Raw genomic sequence first — 22,948 nt, forward strand, 5'->3', positions numbered from 1 at the left:
CGGGATTCGAACCCACGATCATAGGTTTCTGGCGTGCCCAGCGAATTGCTGTGCATTTGACGACTTAGCCATCCGTGAGTAAGACTCACTCAAACGTCCTCCACATATTTTACATGCTGACAAGTTGAGAGGGGGTAGGCTTTACACCGCAGTCATCAATATTACATCACTATCACAGCGGGGGACACCCAAGGACGAACTTCATACGCTGTAAACCTGCGGTGAACTGAACCAGGTTTTTCGGCGTGACGAGCGAACGCTTTCCCCAAGTGGCTACCTTAACTAAAGACTACTAATTATGTTTATACAGGAAGCCTACTTGCCGACAGTAAACATTGCCTACCTCAAAAAGTAAAATCTTACCCAAAATACAAATAACTTCTAAAGGTTCCATTGTGTTTTTCGTATTCGACTTCAAAAATAAAAAAAGACTATTTCGGGGGAGTTGCAAAAGAACCAAACATTGCAACATTGCAAGACATGGTACAGGTATCGGGAACTGACAACCTTTTCATTTTCACGCGTCTACTGATGACCATTTCAACGTTGTCATGTCACTCCAGATAAACATGTTATTTGTCAAAGAAACACAAATACCCTCTATGTCTTTGTGTAGGCATAGTGACGTTATCAATACACTGAATTGCGGATGATGTGAGATTGGTTTTTGGACATTTTGGTGAACCTCATTTTTATATGACATTTATTTAACATGCACAAAAAAATCATGACTTCTCTTGTCACGCCGAAGAACCGGATTCGATTCTACACATGGGCACAATGTGTGAAGCCCATTTCTGGTGTCCCCGCTGGAATATTGCTAAAAGCTGCGTAAAACAATACTCACTCACTCTTCGTTCCCGGTATCCACAAGGCTCAAAGAGTTATTGTAGTAATGTCTTGCCTCTCGTGTTGACAAGGCGTTTGGCGTCTATTTAACTCGTCGTGGTTCGTCCCCCTTGTCCGTCCCACTGCGCGTTTGTTACGGCAATACGTACATCAGAATTAATCTAAGTTCAGACTAACCCCGCTTCAACATTTTCCATTAGTTCGACTAATTAGCATATTCCCGTTTCCATTGGACGTTCACATTCGTAACGAACTCGTGTCATTCCGGCGCAAGCCAAATAGCTTGCAGGTTACGGAAAAGGGCGAGTGGTGGCAATGTGGACTTTTAGTCAGTAAACCTCCTTGCCTCGGGGCGTGTGGGAGCAAAGTGGTTAACGCGTTCGCATGTCAAGCCGAAGACCCGGGTTCGATTCTCCTCATGGATACAATGTATGAAGTCCATTTCTAGTGTTCCCCGCCGTGTTATTGCTGATGCTAGGTAGTTGAACTACTGGAAAATATCACCAAGAAACTGTTTATTATGGTCAGTTAACTACCTTGCCTCGGGAAGATGCTTAGTTAGAGAAGCATTTCGTAACACAGTACAAACGACTTGATAGATCTAGCTCGCTGTTTAATATCGAGAGTCTAACACCGAGGCATTACATCTCCATGACGGTTTAGATCCGAGGCGATGCTGTAGTTATCAGTGACAAAGATCCTGTCGTGTGCCGATAGCAACAATGGCGTCATTTATTGTCTGCAGTTTGTAACCCCCTTCACACATGTTGACGAGAAGGTACAGGTTGGCGAAGGGCGTAACCAGTCTGTGGGAATCAAAGCTGTATAGATGGTAAGAGGTGGTAAATTCTAAACACAGATTTTCATTCTTACTGTAGGTCATGTCCAATGGTGACAGCCACGAAGCTCAAGGCGAGACCGGCGCAGTTGATTTGCCGACATCTGGGTACCCTGGGTCATCGGTCAGAACAGGACCAAAGTTATGCTGATAGGCTACCTTTAACACTACGACCACGTTTAACCAGACTGTTAATGACTATTCACCACAATCGTACTGATTAACGGGTTATTGGTTGATACAGACTGACCACCATGCCGATTAACACAGAAAAGGTCATGTTTGGTGAAGCTTTCATGACCAAAAGTAATCAGTAAGCAATTTCGCTGCAGAGAAGAAAATCTAAAGTAAAAAAATATCAACATATTTTGCTAAATATCAACAGGACAATCGATCAACTCTATTTTCTGTTGCGACCTACCTGGGAGGGATTAATTACAGTACACACCTTCAGGAGTGAGTGAGTTTGGTTTTACACCGCTTTGAGCAATACTCTAGCAATATCACGGCGGACACACCTGTTGGAGCTTACCTTGGCGAGATGCATTACGGGACACACCTACTGGAGCTTACCTTGACGAAATGCATTACGGGACACACCTGCTTGAGCTTCCCTCAGCGAGATGCATTACGGGACACACCTCCTAAAGCTTACCTTGACGAGATGCATTACGGGACACACCTGCTGGGGCTTACCTTGACGAGATACATTATTGGACACACCTGCTGGAGCTTATCTTGACGAGATGCATTACGAGACACACCTGCTGGACTTGACCTTGACGAAATGCATTACGGGACTAACCTGCTGGAGCTTACCTTGGCGAGATGGATTACAAGACACACCTGCTAAAGCATACCTTGACGAGATGCATTACGGGACACACCTGCTGGAGCTTACCTTGACGAGATGCATTACGGGACACACCTGCTCGAGCTTACCTTGACGAGATGCATTATGGGACACACCTGATGGAGCTTACCTTGACGAGATACATTATTGGACACACCTGCTCGAGCTTACCTTGACGAGATGCATTACGAGACACACCTGCTAGGGCTTACCTTGACGAGATACATTATTGGACACACCTGCTGGAGCTTACCTTGACGAGATGCATTACGGGACACACCTGCTGGAGCTTACCTTGACGAGATGCATTATTGGACACGCCTGCTGGAGCTTACCTTGACGAGATGCATTATGGGACACGCCTGCTGGAGCTTACCTTGACGAGATGTATTCCCGGGCACTCCCGCTGGAGTTGATCGACCAAGGGTTCATAACACTGCAGATTGACCAGGTTAAGCTTACTGTGAAGCACCCAGTCAACCGTTTCTTTATACATCACCGTCTGAGTTACGATGGCCTTGAAAACCTCACGGACTTTGTCTCTGGCCTAAGGGAAATGGAGAACACAGTCATATATACCCAACAGAGAAAAGTATACTTCTCATAAATAATTAGGCAACAGAAGCTATTTGTATGTAACATTTTTATCAACGAAAGTTTAAACTCTCAAATCAATCATGAGATATAAGTTGCTTCGATGTGATACTTCACTCAAAGGGGTATCGTATCGGAATAAAAGATCTATTTCAGATTGCTCTCAACAAAACTATAAGTATGCACCCAAATATCCAAAAGTGTCAGTAAAGTTCAGTAGGCAACAAAAATGCGAGGAACGCCCAAACCCTACACTAAACTCCATTGAAAGTATTTTAGTATGGGCGTCTTAGCGATTAGGAACAATCTGTCCTGTAATACACTCTTTTATACTTAATTATCACATTCGCACTAATACCCTAATTCGCATTGGTGGAGCCTATTATTGTTAAACATATTGTTTTGGGCAACTGGGTGTCCAGGCGGACTTGTTTTGCAAAGAGTGGGTACTGTGGATAGGATTCATAGGAATGATCACATAGTTTTCAGAAACCCATGCTTGTATGCTTGTAACAGGCAACCTGTCAGATCCGGTGGTCCGGCTCGTTGACTTGGTTGATAGCGTGTCATTTTAGTTCACAATGTCAATCACTGGTTTATCTGAATCACAATACATTTTTTATAGAACGCCGTCAAAACTGATGAAGACGCAAACAAACAATGACCCGTCTGCATTGTTGTGCCACATTACAGAAGTCGTGGTTCGATTATGTTTATGGACTATGACATTGTACCACATTACCGAAGACGAGTTTCTATGCTGTTTATTGACTATGAGGTTGTACCACCTTACCGAAGACGTGTTTCTATGCTGTTTATGGACTATGACATTGTACCACATTACCGAAGACGAGTTTCTATGCTGTTTATTGACTATAAGGTTGTACCACCTTACCGAAGACGCGTTTCTATGTTGTTTATTGACTATGAGGTTGTACCAATTTACCGAAGACGTGTTTCTATGCTGTTTATTGACTATGAGGTTGTACCACCTTACCGAAGACGTGTTTCTATGCTGTTTATTGACTATATATGAGGTTGTACCACCTTACCGAAGACCAGTTTCTATGCTGTTTATTTACTATGAGGTTGTACCACCTTACCGAAGACGTGTTTCTATGCTGTTTATTGACTATGAGGTTGTACCACCTTACCAAAGACGTGTTTCTATGCTGTTTATTGACTATAAGATTGTACTACCTTACCGAAGACGTGTTTCTATGCTGTTTATTGACTATGAGGTTGTACCACCTTACCGAAGACGTGGTTCGATGCTGTTTATTGACTATGAGGTTGTACCACCTTACCGAAGACGGGTGTCTATGCTGTTTATTGACTATAAGGTTGTACCACCTTACCGAAGACGTTTTTCTATGCTGTTTATTGACTATGAGGTTGTACAACCTTACAAAAGACGTGTTTCTATGCTGTTAATTGACTATGAGGTTCTACCACCTTACCAAAGACGTGTTTCTATGCTGTTTATTGACTATAAGGTTGTACCACCTTGCCGAAGACGTGTTTCTATGCTGTTTATTGACTATGAGGTTGTACCACCTTACCGAAGACGTGTTTCTATGTTGTTTATTGACTATAAGGTTGTACCACCTTACAGAAGACGTGTTTCTATGCTGGTTATTGACAATAAGGTTGCACCACCTCACGGAAGACGTGTTTCTGTGCTGTTTATTGACAATGAGGTTGTACCACCTTACCGAAGACGTGGTTCGATGCTGTTTATTGACTATGAGGTTGTACAACCTTACCGAAGACGTGTTTCTATGCTGTTTATTGACTATGAGGTTGTACCACCTTACCAAAGGCATGTTTCTATGCTGTTTATTGACTATAAGGTTGTACCACCTTACCGAAGACGTGTTTCTATGCTGTTTATTGACTATGAGGTTGTACCACCTTACCGAAGGCGCGTTTCTATGCTGTTTATTGACTATGAGGTTGTACCACCTTACCGAAGACGTGTTTCTATGCTGTTTATTGACTATGAGGTTGTACCACCTTACCGAAGGCGCGTTTCTATGCTGTTTATTGACTATGCGGTTGTACCGCCTTACCGAGGGCGCGTTTCAATCCTGTTTATTGACTATGAGGTTGTACCACTTTACAGAAGACATGTTTCTATGCTGTTTATTGACTATAAGGTTGTACCACCTTACCGAAGAGGAGTTTCTTTGCTGTTTATTGACTATGAGTTTGTACCACCTTACCGAAGACGTGTTTCTATGCTGTTTATTGACTATGAGGTTGTTCCACCTTACCGAAGGCGCGTTTCTATACTGTTTATTGACTATGCGGTTGTACCGCCCTACCGAGGGCGCGTTTCTATGCTGTTTATTGACTATGAGGTTGTACCACTTTACAGAAGACATGTTTCTATGCTGTTTATTGACTATGAGGTTGTACCACCTTACCGAAGACGTGTTTCTATGCTGTTTATTGACTATAAGGTTGTACCACCTTACCGAAGACGTTTTTCTATGCTGTTTATTGACTATGAGGTTGTATCCCCTTACCGAAGACGCGTTTCTATGCTGTTTATTGACCATGAGGTTGTACCACCTTACCGAAGACGAGTTTCTATGCTGTTTATTGACTATGAGGTTGTACCACCTTACCGAAGGCGGGTTTCTATGCTGTTTATTGACTATAAGGTTGTACCACCTTACCGAAGACGTGTTTCTATGCTGTTTATTGACTATAAAGTTGTACCACCTTACCGAAGACGTGTTTCTATGCTGATTATTGACTATAAGGTTGTACCACCTTACCGAAGACGAGTTTCTATGCTGTTTATTGACTATGAGGTTGTACCACCTCACTGAAGACGTGTTTCTATGCTGTTTTTTGACTATGAGGTTGTACCACCTTACCGAAGACGAGTTTCTATGCTGTTTATTGACTATGAGGTTGTACCACCTTACAGAAGACGCATTTCTATGCTGTTTATTGACTATGAGGTTGTACCACTTTACCGAAGACGAGTTTCTATGCTGTTTATCGACTATGAGGTTGTACCACCTTACAGAAGACGCATTTCTATGCTGTTTATTGACTATGAGGTTGTACCACCTTACCGAAGACGTTTTTCTATGCTGTTTTTTACCATGAGGTTGTAGTACCTTACCGAAGACGTGTTTCTATGCTGTTTATTGACTATGAGGTTGAACCACCTTACCGAAGGCGCGTTTCTATGCTGTTTATTGACTATGAGGTTGCACCACCTTACCGAAGACGTGTCTCTATGCTGTTTATTGACTTTAAGGTTGTACCACCTTACCGAAGACGTTTTTCTATGCTGTTTATTGACTATGAGGTTGTATCCCCTTACCGAAGACGTGTTTCGATGCTGTTTATTGACTATGAGGTTGTACCACCTTACCGAAGACGAGTTTCTATGCTGTTTATTGACTATGAGGTTGTACCACCTTACCGAAGACGTGTTTCTATGTTGTTTATTGACTATGAGGTTGTACCAATTTTCCGAAGACGTGTTTCTATGTTGTTTATTGACTATAAGGTTGTACCACCTTACCGAAGACGTGTTTCTATGCTGTTTATTTACTATAAGGTTGTACCAGCTTACCGAAGACGTGTTTCTATGCTGTTTATTGACTATGAGGTTGTACCACCTTACCAAAGACGTGTTTCTATGCTGTTTATTGACTATAAGATTGTACTACCTTACCGAAGACGTGGTTCGATGCTGTTTATTGACTATGAGGTTGTACCACCTTACCGAAGACGGGTGTCTATGCTGTTTATTGACTATAAGGTTGTACCACCTTACCGAAGACGAGTTTCTATGCTGTTTATTGACTATAAGGTTGTACCACCTTACAGAAGACGCATTTCTATGCTGTTTATTGACTATGAGGTTGTACCACCTTACCGAAGACGTGTTTCTATGCTGTTTTTTACCATGAGGTTGTAGTACCTTACCGAACACGTGTTTCTATGCTGTTTATTGACTATGAGGTTGAACCACCTTACCGAAGGCGCGTTTCTATGCTGTTTATTGACTATGCGGTTGTACCGCCTTACCGAGGGCGCGTTTCAATGCTGTTTATTGACTATGAGGTTGTACAACTTTACAGAAGACATGTTTCTATGCTGTTTATTGACTATAAGGTTGTACCACCTTACCGAAGAGGAGTTTCTTTGCTGTTTATTGACTATGAGTTTGTACCACCTTACCGAAGACGTGTTTCTATGCTGTTTATTGACTATGAGGTTGTAACACCTTACCGAAGGCGCGTTTCTATGCTGTTTATTGATTATGCGGTTGTACCGCCTTACCGAGGGCGCGTTTCAATGCTGTTCATTGACTATGAGGTTGTACCACCTTACCGAAGACGTGTTTCTATGCTGTTTATTGACTATAAGGTTGTACCACCTTACCGAAGACGTTTTTCTATGCTGTTTATTGACTATGAGGTTGTATCCCCAACCGAAGACGTGTTTCTATGCTGTTTATTGACTATGAGGTTGTACCACCTTACCGAAGGCGCGTTTCTATGCTGTTTATTGACTATAAGGTTGTACCACCTTACCGAAGACGTGTTTCTATGCTGTTTATTGACTATAAGGTTGTACCACCTTACCGAAGACGCATTTCTATGCTGTTTATTGACTATGCGGTTGTACCACTTTACCGAAGACGACTTTCTATGCTGTTTATTGACTATGAGGTTGTACAACCTTACTGAAGACGTGTTTCTATGCTGTTTTTTGACTATGAGGTTGTACCACCTTACCGAAGACGAGTTTCTATGCTGTTTATTGACTATGAGGTTGTACCACCTTACAGAAGACGCATTTCTATGCTGTTTATTGACTATGAGGTTGTACCACCTTACCGAAGACGAGTTTCTATGCTGTTTATTGACTATGAGGTTGTACCACCTTACCGAAGACGTTTTTCTATGTTGTTTATTGACTATGAGGTTGTATCCCCTTACCGAAGACGCGTTTCTATGCTGTTTATTGACCATGAGGTTGTACCACCTTACCGAAGACGCATTTCTATGCTGTTTATTGACTATGAGGTTGTACCACCTTACCGAAGGCGGGTTTCTATGCTGTTTATTGACTATGAGGTTGTAACACCTTACCGACGGCGCGTTTCTATGCTGTTTATTGACTATGCGGTTGTACCGCCTTACCGAGGGCGCGTTTCAATGCTGTTCATTGACTATGAGGTTGTACCACCTTACCGAAGACGTGTTTCTATGCTGTTTATTGACTATGAGGTTGTACCACCTTACCAAAGGCATGTTTCTATGCTGTTTATTGACTATAAGGTTGTACCACCTTACCGAAGACGTGTTTCTATGCTGTTTATTGACTATGAGGTTGTACCACCTTACCGAAGGCGCGTTTCTATGCTGTTTATTGACTATGAGGTTGTACCACCTTACCGAAGACGTGTTTCTATGCTGTTTATTGACTATGAGGTTGTACCACCTTACCGAAGGCGCGTTTCTATGCTGTTTATTGACTATGCGGTTGTACCGCCTTACCGAGGGCGCGTTTCAATCCTGTTTATTGACTATGAGGTTGTACCACTTTACAGAAGACATGTTTCTATGCTGTTTATTGACTATAAGGTTGTACCACCTTACCGAAGAGGAGTTTCTTTGCTGTTTATTGACTATGAGTTTGTACCACCTTACCGAAGACGTGTTTCTATGCTGTTTATTGACTATGAGGTTGTTCCACCTTACCGAAGGCGCGTTTCTATACTGTTTATTGACTATGCGGTTGTACCGCCCTACCGAGGGCGCGTTTCTATGCTGTTTATTGACTATGAGGTTGTACCACTTTACAGAAGACATGTTTCTATGCTGTTTATTGACTATGAGGTTGTACCACCTTACCGAAGACGTGTTTCTATGCTGTTTATTGACTATAAGGTTGTACCACCTTACCGAAGACGTTTTTCTATGCTGTTTATTGACTATGAGGTTGTATCCCCTTACCGAAGACGCGTTTCTATGCTGTTTATTGACCATGAGGTTGTACCACCTTACCGAAGACGAGTTTCTATGCTGTTTATTGACTATGAGGTTGTACCACCTTACCGAAGGCGGGTTTCTATGCTGTTTATTGACTATAAGGTTGTACCACCTTACCGAAGACGTGTTTCTATGCTGTTTATTGACTATAAAGTTGTACCACCTTACCGAAGACGTGTTTCTATGCTGATTATTGACTATAAGGTTGTACCACCTTACCGAAGACGAGTTTCTATGCTGTTTATTGACTATGAGGTTGTACCACCTCACTGAAGACGTGTTTCTATGCTGTTTTTTGACTATGAGGTTGTACCACCTTACCGAAGACGAGTTTCTATGCTGTTTATTGACTATGAGGTTGTACCACCTTACAGAAGACGCATTTCTATGCTGTTTATTGACTATGAGGTTGTACCACTTTACCGAAGACGAGTTTCTATGCTGTTTATCGACTATGAGGTTGTACCACCTTACAGAAGACGCATTTCTATGCTGTTTATTGACTATGAGGTTGTACCACCTTACCGAAGACGTTTTTCTATGCTGTTTTTTACCATGAGGTTGTAGTACCTTACCGAAGACGTGTTTCTATGCTGTTTATTGACTATGAGGTTGAACCACCTTACCGAAGGCGCGTTTCTATGCTGTTTATTGACTATGAGGTTGCACCACCTTACCGAAGACGTGTCTCTATGCTGTTTATTGACTTTAAGGTTGTACCACCTTACCGAAGACGTTTTTCTATGCTGTTTATTGACTATGAGGTTGTATCCCCTTACCGAAGACGTGTTTCGATGCTGTTTATTGACTATGAGGTTGTACCACCTTACCGAAGACGAGTTTCTATGCTGTTTATTGACTATGAGGTTGTACCACCTTACCGAAGACGTGTTTCTATGTTGTTTATTGACTATGAGGTTGTACCAATTTTCCGAAGACGTGTTTCTATGTTGTTTATTGACTATAAGGTTGTACCACCTTACCGAAGACGTGTTTCTATGCTGTTTATTTACTATAAGGTTGTACCAGCTTACCGAAGACGTGTTTCTATGCTGTTTATTGACTATGAGGTTGTACCACCTTACCAAAGACGTGTTTCTATGCTGTTTATTGACTATAAGATTGTACTACCTTACCGAAGACGTGGTTCGATGCTGTTTATTGACTATGAGGTTGTACCACCTTACCGAAGACGGGTGTCTATGCTGTTTATTGACTATAAGGTTGTACCACCTTACCGAAGACGAGTTTCTATGCTGTTTATTGACTATAAGGTTGTACCACCTTACAGAAGACGCATTTCTATGCTGTTTATTGACTATGAGGTTGTACCACCTTACCGAAGACGTGTTTCTATGCTGTTTTTTACCATGAGGTTGTAGTACCTTACCGAACACGTGTTTCTATGCTGTTTATTGACTATGAGGTTGAACCACCTTACCGAAGGCGCGTTTCTATGCTGTTTATTGACTATGCGGTTGTACCGCCTTACCGAGGGCGCGTTTCAATGCTGTTTATTGACTATGAGGTTGTACAACTTTACAGAAGACATGTTTCTATGCTGTTTATTGACTATAAGGTTGTACCACCTTACCGAAGAGGAGTTTCTTTGCTGTTTATTGACTATGAGGTTGTACCACCTTACCGAAGACGTGTTTCTATGCTGTTTATTGACTATGAGGTTGTAACACCTTACCGAAGGCGCGTTTCTATGCTGTTTATTGATTATGCGGTTGTACCGCCTTACCGAGGGCGCGTTTCAATGCTGTTCATTGACTATGAGGTTGTACCACCTTACCGAAGACGTGTTTCTATGCTGTTTATTGACTATAAGGTTGTACCACCTTACCGAAGACGTTTTTCTATGCTGTTTATTGACTATGAGGTTGTATCCCCAACCGAAGACGTGTTTCTATGCTGTTTATTGACTATGAGGTTGTACCACCTTACCGAAGGCGCGTTTCTATGCTGTTTATTGACTATAAGGTTGTACCACCTTACCGAAGACGTGTTTCTATGCTGTTTATTGACTATAAGGTTGTACCACCTTACCGAAGACGCATTTCTATGCTGTTTATTGACTATGCGGTTGTACCACTTTACCGAAGACGACTTTCTATGCTGTTTATTGACTATGAGGTTGTACAACCTTACTGAAGACGTGTTTCTATGCTGTTTTTTGACTATGAGGTTGTACCACCTTACCGAAGACGAGTTTCTATGCTGTTTATTGACTATGAGGTTGTACCACCTTACAGAAGACGCATTTCTATGCTGTTTATTGACTATGAGGTTGTACCACCTTACCGAAGACGAGTTTCTATGCTGTTTATTGACTATGAGGTTGTACCACCTTACCGAAGACGTTTTTCTATGTTGTTTATTGACTATGAGGTTGTATCCCCTTACCGAAGACGCGTTTCTATGCTGTTTATTGACCATGAGGTTGTACCACCTTACCGAAGACGCATTTCTATGCTGTTTATTGACTATGAGGTTGTACCACCTTACCGAAGGCGGGTTTCTATGCTGTTTATTGACTATGAGGTTGTAACACCTTACCTACGGCGCGTTTCTATGCTGTTTATTGACTATGCGGTTGTACCGCCTTACCGAGGGCGCGTTTCAATGCTGTTCATTGACTATGAGGTTGTACCACCTTACCGAAGACGTGTTTCTATGCTGTTTATTGACTATAAGGTTGTACCACCTTACCGAAGACGTTTTTCTATGCTGTTTATTGACTATGAGGTTGTATCCCCAACCGAAGACGTGTTTCTATGCTGTTTATTGACTATGAGGTTGTACCACCTTACCGAAGGCGCGTTTCTATGCTGTTTATTGACTATAAGGTTGTACCACCTTACCGAAGACGTGTTTCTATGCTGTTTATTGACTATAAGGTTGTACCACCTTACCGAAGACGCATTTCTATGCTGTTTATTGACTATGCGGTTGTACCACTTTACCGAAGACGAGTTTCTATGCTGTTTATTGACTATGAGGTTGTACAACCTTACTGAAGACGTGTTTCTATGCTGTTTATTGACTATGAGGTTGTAACACCTTACCGAAGGCGCGTTTCTATGCTGTTGATTGACTATGCGGTTGTACCGCCTTACCGAGGGCGCGTTTCAATGCTGTTCATTGACTATGAGGTTGTACCACCTTACCGAAGACGTGTTTCTATGCTGTTTATTGACTATAAGGTTGTACCACCTTACCGAAGACGTTTTTCTATGCTGTTTATTGACTATGAGGTTGTATCCCCAACCGAAGACGTGTTTCTATGCTGTTTATTGACTATGAGGTTGTACCACCTTACCGAAGTCGCGTTTCTATGCTGTTTATTGACTATAAGGTTGTACCACCTTACCAAAGACGTGTTTCTATGCTGTTTATTGACTATAAGGTTGTACCACCTTACCGAAGACGCATTTCTATGCTGTTTATTGACTATGCGGTTGTACCACTTTACCGAAGACGAGTTTCTATGCTGTTTATTGACTATGAGGTTGTACCACCTTACTGAAGACGTGTTTCTATGCTGTTTTTTGACTATGAGGTTGTACCACCTTACCGAAGACGAGTTTCTATGCTGTTTATTGACTATGAGGTTGTACCACCTTACAGAAGACGCATTTCTATGCTGTTTATTGACTATGAGGTTGTACCACCTTACCGAAGACGAGTTTCTATGCTGTTTATTGACTATGAGGTTGTACCACCTTACAGAAGACGCATTTCTATGCTGTTTATTGACTATGAGGTTGTACCACCTTACCGAAGACGTGTTTCTATGCTGTTTTTTACCATGAGGTTGTAGTACCTTACCGAAGACGTGTTTCTATGCTGTTTATTGACTATGAGGTTGAACCACCTTACCGAAGGCGCCTTTCTATGCTGTTTATTGACTATGAGGTTGTACCACCTTACTGAAGACGTGTTTCTATGCCGTTTTTTGACTATGAGGTTGTACCACCTTACTGAAGACGAGTTTCTATGCTGTTTATTGACAATGAGGTTGTACCACCTTACAGAAGACGCATTTCTATGCTGTTTATTGACTATGAGGTTGTACCACCTTACCGAAGACGAGTTTCTATGCTGTTTATTGACTATGAGGTTGTACCACCTTACAGAAGACGCATTTCTATGCTGTTAATTGACTATGAGGTTGTACCACCTTACCGAAGACGTGTTTCTATGCTGTTTTTTAGCATGAGGTTGTAGTACCTTACCGAAGACGTGTTTCTATGCTGTTTATTGACTATGAGGTTGAACCACCTTACCGAAGGCGCGTTTCTATGCTGTTTATTGACTATGCGGTTGTACCGCCTTACCGAGGGCGCGTTTCAATGCTGTTTATTGACTATGAGGTTGTACCACTTTACAGAAGACATGTTTCTATGCTGTTTATTGACTATAAGGTTGTACCACCTTACCGAAGAGGAGTTTCTTTGCTGTTTATTGACTATGAGTTTGTACCACCTTACCGAAGACGTGTTTCTATGCTGTTTATTGACTATGAGGTTGTACCACCTTACCGAAGGCGCGTTTCTATGCTGTTTATTGACTATGAGGTTGCACCACCTTACCGAAGACGTGTCTCTATGCTGTTTATTGACTTTAAGGTTGTACCACCTTACCGAAGACGTTTTTCTATGCTGTTTATTGACTATGAGGTTGTATCCCCTTACCGAAGACGTGTTTCGATGCTATTTATTGACTATGAGGTTGTACCACCTTACCGAAGACGAGTTTCTATGCTGTTTATTGACTATGAGGTTGTACCACCTTACCGAAGACGTGTTTCTATGTTGTTTATTGACTATGAGGTTGTACCAATTTTCCGAAGACGTGTTTCTATGTTGTTTATTGACTATAAGGTTGTACCACCTTACCGAAGACGTGGTTCGATGCTGTTTATTGACTATGAGGTTGTACCACCTTACCGAAGACGAGTTTCTATGCTGTTTATTGACTATAAGGTTGTACCACCCTACAGAAGACGCATTTCTATGCTGTTTATTGACTATGAGGTTGTACCACCTTACCGAAGACGTGTTTCTATGCTGTTTTTTACCATGAGGTTGTAGTACCTTACCGAAGACGTGTTTCTATGCTGTTTATTGACTATGAGGTTGAACCACCTTACCGAAGGCGCGTTTCTATGCTGTTTATTGACTATGCGGTTGTACCACCTTACCGAAGACGTGTTTCTATGCTGTTTTTTACCATGAGGTTGTAGTACCTTACCGAAGACGTGTTTCTATGCTGTTTATTGACTATGAGGTTGAACCACCTTACCGAAGGCGCGTTTCTATGCTGTTTATTGACTATGCGGTTGTACCGCCTTACCGAGGGCGTGTTTCAATGCTGTTTATTGACTATGAGTTTGTACCACTTTACAGAAGACATGATTCTATGCTGTTTATTGACTATAAGGTTGTACCACCTTACCGAAGAGGAGTTTCTTTGCTGTTTATTGACTATGAGTTTGTACCACCTTACCGAAGACGTGTTTCTATGCTGTTTATTGACTATGAGGTTGTACCACCTTACCGAAGGCGCGTTTCTATGCTGTTTATTGACTATGAGGTTGCACCACCTTACCGAAGACGTGTCTCTATGCTGTTTATTGACTATGAGGTTGTATCCCCTTACCGAAGACGTGTTTCGATGCTATTTATTGACTATGAGGTTGTACCACCTTACCGAAGACGAGTTTCTATGCTGTTTATTGACTATGAGGTTGTACCACCTTACCGAAGACGTGTTTCTATGTTGTTTATTGACTATGAGGTTGTACCAATTTTCCGAAGACGTGTTTCTATGTTGTTTATTGACTATAAGGTTGTACCACCTTACCGAAGACGTGTTTCTATGCTGTTTATTGACTATGAGGTTGTACCACCTTACCGAAGACGTGGTTCGATGCTGTTTATTGACTATGAGGTTGTACCACCTTACCGAAGACGAGTTTCTATGCTGTTTATTGACTATAAGGTTGTACCACCTTACAGAAGACGCATTTCTATGCTGTTTATTGACTATGAGGTTGTACTACCTTACCGAAGACGTGTTTCTATGCTGTTTTTTACCATGAGGTTGTAGTACCTTACCGAAGACGTGTTTCTATGCTGTTTATTGACTATGAGGTTGAACCACCTTACCGAAGGCGCGTTTTTATGCTGTTTATTGACTATGCGGTTGTACCACCTTACCGAGGGTGCGTTTCAATGCTGTTTATTGACTATGAGGTTGTACCACTTTACAGAAGACATGTTTCTATGCTGTTTATTGACTATGCGGTTGTACCGCCTTACCGAGGGCGCGTTTCAATGCTGTTTATTGACTATGAGGTTGTACCACCTTACCAAAGACGTGTTTCTATGCTGTTTATTGACTATAAGATTGTACTACCTTACCGAAGACGTGGTTCGATGCTGTTTATTGACTATGAGGTTGTACCACCTTACCGAAGACGGGTGTCTATGCTGTTTATTGACTATAAGGTTGTACCACCTTACCGAAGACGAGTTTCTATGCTGTTTATTGACTATAAGGTTGTACCACCTTACAGAAGACGCATTTCTATGCTGTTTATTGACTATGAGGTTGTACCACCTTACCGAAGACGTGTTTCTAGGCTGTTTTTTACCATGAGGTTGTAGTACCTTACCGAAGACGTGTTTCTATGCTGTTTATTGACTATGAGGTTGAACCACCTTACCGAAGGCGCGTTTCTATGCTGTTTATTGACTATGCGGTTGTACCGCCTTACCGAGGGTGCGTTTCAATGCTGTTTATTGACTATGAGGTTGTACCACTTTACCGAAGACGTGGTTCGATGCTGTTTATTGACTATGAGGTTGTACCACCTTACCGAAGACGAGTTTCTATGCTGTTTATTGACTATAAGGTTGTACCACCTTACAGAAGACGCATTTCTATGCTGTTTATTGACTATGAGGTTGTACCACCTTACCGAAGACGTGTTTCTATGCTGTTTTTTACCATGAGGTTGTAGTACCTTACCGAAGACGTGTTTCTATGCTGTTTATTGACTATGAGGTTGAACCACCTTACCGAAGGCGCGTTTCTATGCTGTTTATTGACTATGCGGTTGTACCACCTTACCGAAGACGTGTTTCTATGCTGTTTTTTACCATGAGGTTGTACCACCTTACCGAAGAGGAGTTTCTTTGCTGTTTATTGACTATGAGTTTGTACCACCTTACCGAAGACGTGTTTCTATGCTGTTTATTGACTATGAGGTTGTACCACCTTACCGAAGGCGCGTTTCTATGCTGTTTATTGACTATGAGGTTGCACCACCTTACCGAAGACGTGTCTCTATGCTGTTTATTGACTTTAAGGTTGTACCACCTTACCGAAGACGTTTTTCTATGCTGTTTATTGACTATGAGGTTGTATCCCCTTACCGAAGACGTGTTTCGATGCTATTTATTGACTATGAGGTTGTACCACCTTACCGAAGACGAGTTTCTATGCTGTTTATTGACTATGAGGTTGTACCACCTTACCGAAGACGTGTTTCTATGTTGTTTATTGACTATGAGGTTGTACCAATTTTCCGAAGACGTGTTTCTATGTTGTTTATTGACTATAAGGTTGTACCACCTTACCGAAGACGTGTTTCTATGCTGTTTATTGACTATGAGGTTGTACCACCTTACCGAAGACGTGGTTCGATGCTGTTTATTGACTATGAGGTTGTACCACCTTACCGAAGACGAGTTTCTATGCTGTTTATTGACTATAAGGTTGTACCACCTTACAGAAGACGCATTTCTATGCTGTTTATTGACTATGAGGTTGTACTACCTTACCGAAGACGTGTTTCTATGCTGTTTTTTACCATGAGGTTGTAGTACCTTACCGAAGACGTGTTTCTATGCTGTTTATTGACTATGAGGTTGAACCACCTTACCGAAGGCGCGTTTTTATGCTGTTTATTGACTATGCGGTTGTACCACCTTACCGAGGGTGCGTTTCAATGCTGTTTATTGACTATGAGGTTGTACCACTTTACAGAAGACATGTTTCTATGCTGTTTATTGACTATGCGGTTGTACCGCCTTACCGAGGGCGCGTTTCAATGCTGTTTATTGACTATGAGGTTGTACCACCTTACCAAAGACGTGTTTCTATGCTGTTTATTGACTATAAGATTGTACTACCTTACCGAAGACGTGGTTCGATGCTGTTTATTGACTATGAGGTTGTACCACCTTACCGAAGACGGGTGTCTATGCTGTTTATTGACTATAAGGTTGTACCACCTTACCGAAGACGAGTTTCTATGCTGTTTATTGACTATAAGGTTGTACCACCTTACAGAAGACGCATTTCTATGCTGTTTATTGACTATGAGGTTGTACCACCTTACCGAAGACGTGTTTCTAGGCTGTTTTTTACCATGAGGTTGTAGTACCTTACCGAAGACGTGTTTCTATGCTGTTTATTGACTATGAGGTTGAACCACCTTACCGAAGGCGCGTTTCTATGCTGTTTATTGACTATGCGGTTGTACCGCCTTACCGAGGGTGCGTTTCAATGCTGTTTATTGACTATGAGGTTGTACCACTTTACAGAAGACATGTTTCTATGCTGTTTATTGACTATGCGGTTGTACCGCCTTACCGAGGGCGCGTTTCAATGCTGTTTATTGACTATGAGGTTGTACCACCTTACCAAAGACGTGTTTCTATGCTGTTTATTGACTATAAGATTGTACTACCTTACCGAAGACGTGGTTCGATGCTGTTTATTGACTATGAGGTTGTACCACCTTACCGAAGACGGGTGTCTATGCTGTTTATTGACTATAAGGTTGTACCACCTTACCGAAGACGAGTTTCTATGCTGTTTATTGACTATAAGGTTGTACCACCTTACAGAAGACGCATTTCTATGCTGTTTATTGACTATGAGGTTGTACCACCTTACCGAAGACGTGTTTCTATGCTGTTTTTTACCATGAGGTTGTAGTACCTACCGAAGAAGTGTTTCTATGCTGTTTATTGACTATGAGGTTGAACCACCTTACCGAAGGCGCGTTTCTATACTGTTTATTGACTATGCGGTTGTACCGCCTTACCGAGGGTGCGTTTCAATGCTGTTTATTGACTATGAGGTTGTACCACTTTACAGAAGACATGTTTCTATGCTGTTTATTGACTATGAGGTTGTACTAACTTACCGAAGGCGACTTTCTATGCTGTTTATTGACTATAAGCTTGTACCACCTTACCGAAGGCGCGTTTCTATGCTGTTTATTGACTATGAGTTTGTACCACCTTACCGAAGACGTGTTTCTATGCTGTTTATTGACTATGAGGTTGAACCACCTTACCGAAGGCGCGTTTCTATGCTGTTTATTGACTATGCGGTTGTACCGCCTTACCGAGGGCGCGTTTCAATGCTGTTTATTGACTATAAGGTTGTACCACCTTACCGAAGACATGTTTCTATGCTGTTTTTTTACTATAAGGTTGTACCACCTTACCGAAGACGAGTTTCTATGCTGTTTATTGACTATGAGGTTGAACCACCTTACCGAAGACGAGTTTCTATGCTGTTTATTGACTATGAGGTTGTACCACCTTACCGAAGACGTCTTTCTATGTTGTTTATTGACTATGAGGTTGTACTACCTTACCGAAGGCGAGTTTCTATGCTGTTTATTGACTATAAGGTTGTACCACCTTACCGAAGGCGCGTTTCTATGCTGTTTATTGACTATGCGGTTGTACCACCTTACCGAAGACGTGTTTCTATGCTGTTTATTGACTATGAGGTTGAACCACCTTACCGAAGACGAGTTTCTATGCTGTTTATTGACTATGACGTTGTACCACCTTACCGAAGACGTGTTTCTATGTTGTTTATTGACTATGAGGTTGTACTAACTTACCGAAGGCGACTTTCTATGCTGTTTATTGACTATAAGCTTGTACCACCTTACCGAAGGCGCGTTTCTATGCTGTTTATTGACTATGAGTTTGTACCACCTTACCGAAGACGTGTTTCTATGCTGTTTATTGACTATGAGGTTGAACCACCTTACCGAAGGCGCGTTTCTATGCTGTTTATTGACTATGCGGTTGTACCGCCTTACCGAGGGCGCGTTTCAATGCTGTTTATTGACTATGAGGTTGTACCACTTTACAGAAGACATGTTTCGATGCTGTTTATTGACTATGCGGTTGTACCGCCTTACCGAGGGCGCGTTTCAATGCTGTTTATTGACTATGAGGTTGTAACACTTTACAGAAGACATGTTTCTATGCTGTTTATTGACTATAAGGTTGTACAAACTTACCGAAGAGGAGTTTCTTTGCTGTTTATTGACTATGAGTTTGTACCACCTTACCGAAGGCGCGTTTCTATGCTGTTTATTGACTATAAGGTTGTACCACCTTACCGAAGACGTTTTTCTATGCTGTTTATTGACTATGAGGTTGTATCCCCTTACCGAAGACGTGTTTCGATGCTGTTTATTGACTATGAGGTTGTACCACCTTACCGAAGACGAGTTTCTATGCTGTTTATTGACTATGAGGTTGTACCACCTTACCGAATGCGCGTTTCTATGCTGTTTATTGACTATGAGGTTGTACCACCTTACCGAAGACGTGTTTCTATGTTGTTTATTGACTATGAGGTTGTATCAATTTTCCGAAGACGTGTTTCTATGTTGTTTATTGACTATAAGGTTGTACCACCTTACCAAGACGTGTTTCTATGCTGTTTATTGACTATGAGGTTGTACCACCTTACCAAAGACGTGTTTCTATGCTGTTTATTGACTATAAGATTGTACTACCTTACCGAAGACGTGGTTCCATGCTGTTTATTGACTATGAGGTTGTACCACCTTACCGAAGACGGGTGTCTATGCTGTTTATTGACTATAAGGTTGTACCACCTTACAGAAGACATGTTTCTATGCTGTTTATTGACTATAAGGTTGTACCACCTTACCGAAGGCGACTTTCTATGCTGTTTATTGACTATAAGCTTGTACCACCTTACAGAAGGCGCGTTTCTATGCTGTTAATTGACTATGAGGTTGTACCACCTTACCGAAGACGTGTTTCTATGCTGTTTTTTACCATGAGGTTGTAGTACCTTACCGAAGACGTGTTTCTATGCTGTTTATTGACTATGAGGTTGAACCACCTTACCGAAGGCGCGTTTCTATGCTGTTTATTGACTATGCGGTTGTACCGCCTTACCGAGGGCGTGTTTCAATGCTGTTTATTGACTATGAGGTTGTACCACTTTACAGAAGACATGTTTCTATGCTGTTTATTGACTATAAGGTTGTACCACCTTACCGAAGAGGAGTTTCTTTGCTGTTTATTGACTATGAGTTTGTACCACCTTACCGAAGACGTGTTTCTATGCTGTTTATTGACTATGAGGTTGTACCACCTTACCGAAGGCGCGTTTCTATGCTGTTTATTGACTATGAGGTTGCACCACCTTACCGAAGACGTGTCTCTATGCTGTTTATTGACTTTAAGGTTGTACCACCTTACCGAAGACGTTTTTCTATGCTGTTTATTGACTATGAGGTTGTATCCCCTTACCGAAGACGTGTTTCGATGCTGTTTATTGACTATGAGGTTGTACCACCTTACCGAAGGCGCGTTTCTATGCTGTTTATTGACTATAAGGTTGTACCACCTTACCGAAGACGTTTTTCTATGCTGTTTATTGACTATGAGGTTGTATCCCCTTACCGAAGACGTGTTTCGATGCTGTTTATTGACTATGAGTTTGTACCACCTTACCGAAGGCGCGTTTCTATGCTGTTTATTGACTATAAGGTTGTACCACCTTACCGAAGACGTTTTTCTATGCTGTTTATTGACTATGAGGTTGTATCCCCTTACCGAAGACGTGTTTCGATGCTGTTTATTGACTATGAGGTTGTACCACCTTACCGAAGACGAGTTTCTATGCTGTTTATTGACTATGAGGTTGTACCACCTTACCGAAGGCGCGTTTCTATGCTGTTTATTGACTATGAGGTTGTACCACCTTACCGAAGACGTGTTTCTATGTTGTTTATTGACTATGAGGTTGTATCAATTTTCCGAAGACGTGTTTCTATGTTGTTTATTGACTATAAGGTTGTACCACATTACCAAGACGTGTTTCTATGCTGTTTATTGACTATGAGATTGTACCACCTTACCAAAGACGTGTTTCTATGCTGTTTATTGACTATAAGATTGTACTACCTTACCGAAGACGTGGTTCGATGCTGTTTATTGACTATGAGGTTGTACCACCTTACCGAAGACGGGTGTCTATGCTATTTATTGACTATAAGATTGTACCACCTTACAGAAGACATGTTTCTATGCTGTTTATTGACTATAAGCTTGTACCACCTTACACAAGGCGCGTTTCTATGCTGTTTATTGACTATGAGGTTGTACCACCTTACCGAAGGCGCGTTTCTATGCTGTTTATTGACTATGAGGTTGAACCACCTTACCGAAGGCGCGTTTCTATGCTGTTTATTGACTATGCGGTTGTACCGCCTTACCGAGGGCGTGTTTCAATGCTGTTTATTGACTATGAGGTTGTACCACTTTACAGAAGACATGTTTCTATGCTGTTTATTGACTATGAGGTTGTACCACCTTACCGAAGACGGGTGTCTATGCTATTTATTGACTATAAGATTGTACCACCTTACAGAAGACATGTTTCTATGCTGTTTATTGACTATAAGCTTGTACCACCTTACACAAGGCGCGTTTCTATGCTGTTTATTGACTATGAGGTTGTACCACCTTACCGAAGACGTGTTTCTATGCTGTTTTTTACCATGAGGTTGTAGTACCTTACCGAAGACGTGTTTCTATGCTGTTTATTGACTATGAGGTTGAACCACCTTACCGAAGGCGCGTTTCTATGCTGTTTATTGACTATGCGGTTGTACCGCCTTACAGAGGGCGTGTTTCAATGCTGTTTATTGACTATGAGGTTGTACCACTTTACAGAAGACATGTTTCTATGCTGTTTATTGACTATAAGGTTGTACCACCTTACCGAAGAGGAGTTTCTTTGCTGTTTATTGACTATGAGTTTGTACCACCTTACCGAAGACGTGTTTCGATGCTGTTTATTGACTATGAGGTTGTACCACCTTACCGAAGACGAGTTTCTATGCTGTTTATTGACTATGAGGTTGTACCACCTTACCGAAGGCGCGTTTCTATGCTGTTTATTGACTATGAGGTTGTATCAATTTTCCGAAGACGTGTTTCTATGTTGTTTATTGACTATAAGGTTGTACCACCTTACCAAGACGTGTTTCTATGCTGTTTATTGACTATGAGGTTGTACCACCTTACCAAAGACGTGTTTCTATGCTGTTTATTGACTATAAGATTGTACTACCTTACCGAAGACGTGGTTTGATGCTGTTTATTGACTATGAGGTTGTACCACCTTACCGAAGACGGGTGTCTATGCTATTTATTGACTATAAGGTTGTACCACCTTACAGAAGACATGTTTCTATGCTGTTTATTGACTATAAGGTTGTACCACCTTACCGAAGGCGACTTTCTATGCTGTTTATTGACTATAAGCTTGTACCACCTTACAGAAGGCGCGTTTCTATGCTGTTAATTGACTATGAGGTTGTACCACCTTACCGAAGACGTGTTTCTATGCTGTTTTTTACCATGAGGTTGTAGTACCTTACCGAAGACGTGTTTCTATGCT

Source organism: Haliotis rufescens, unplaced genomic scaffold, assembly GCF_023055435.1.
Source record: "Haliotis rufescens isolate VD_foot unplaced genomic scaffold, xgHalRufe1.0.p SCAF_3, whole genome shotgun sequence".
Classification (NCBI taxonomy): Eukaryota; Metazoa; Mollusca; class Gastropoda; order Lepetellida; family Haliotidae; genus Haliotis; species Haliotis rufescens.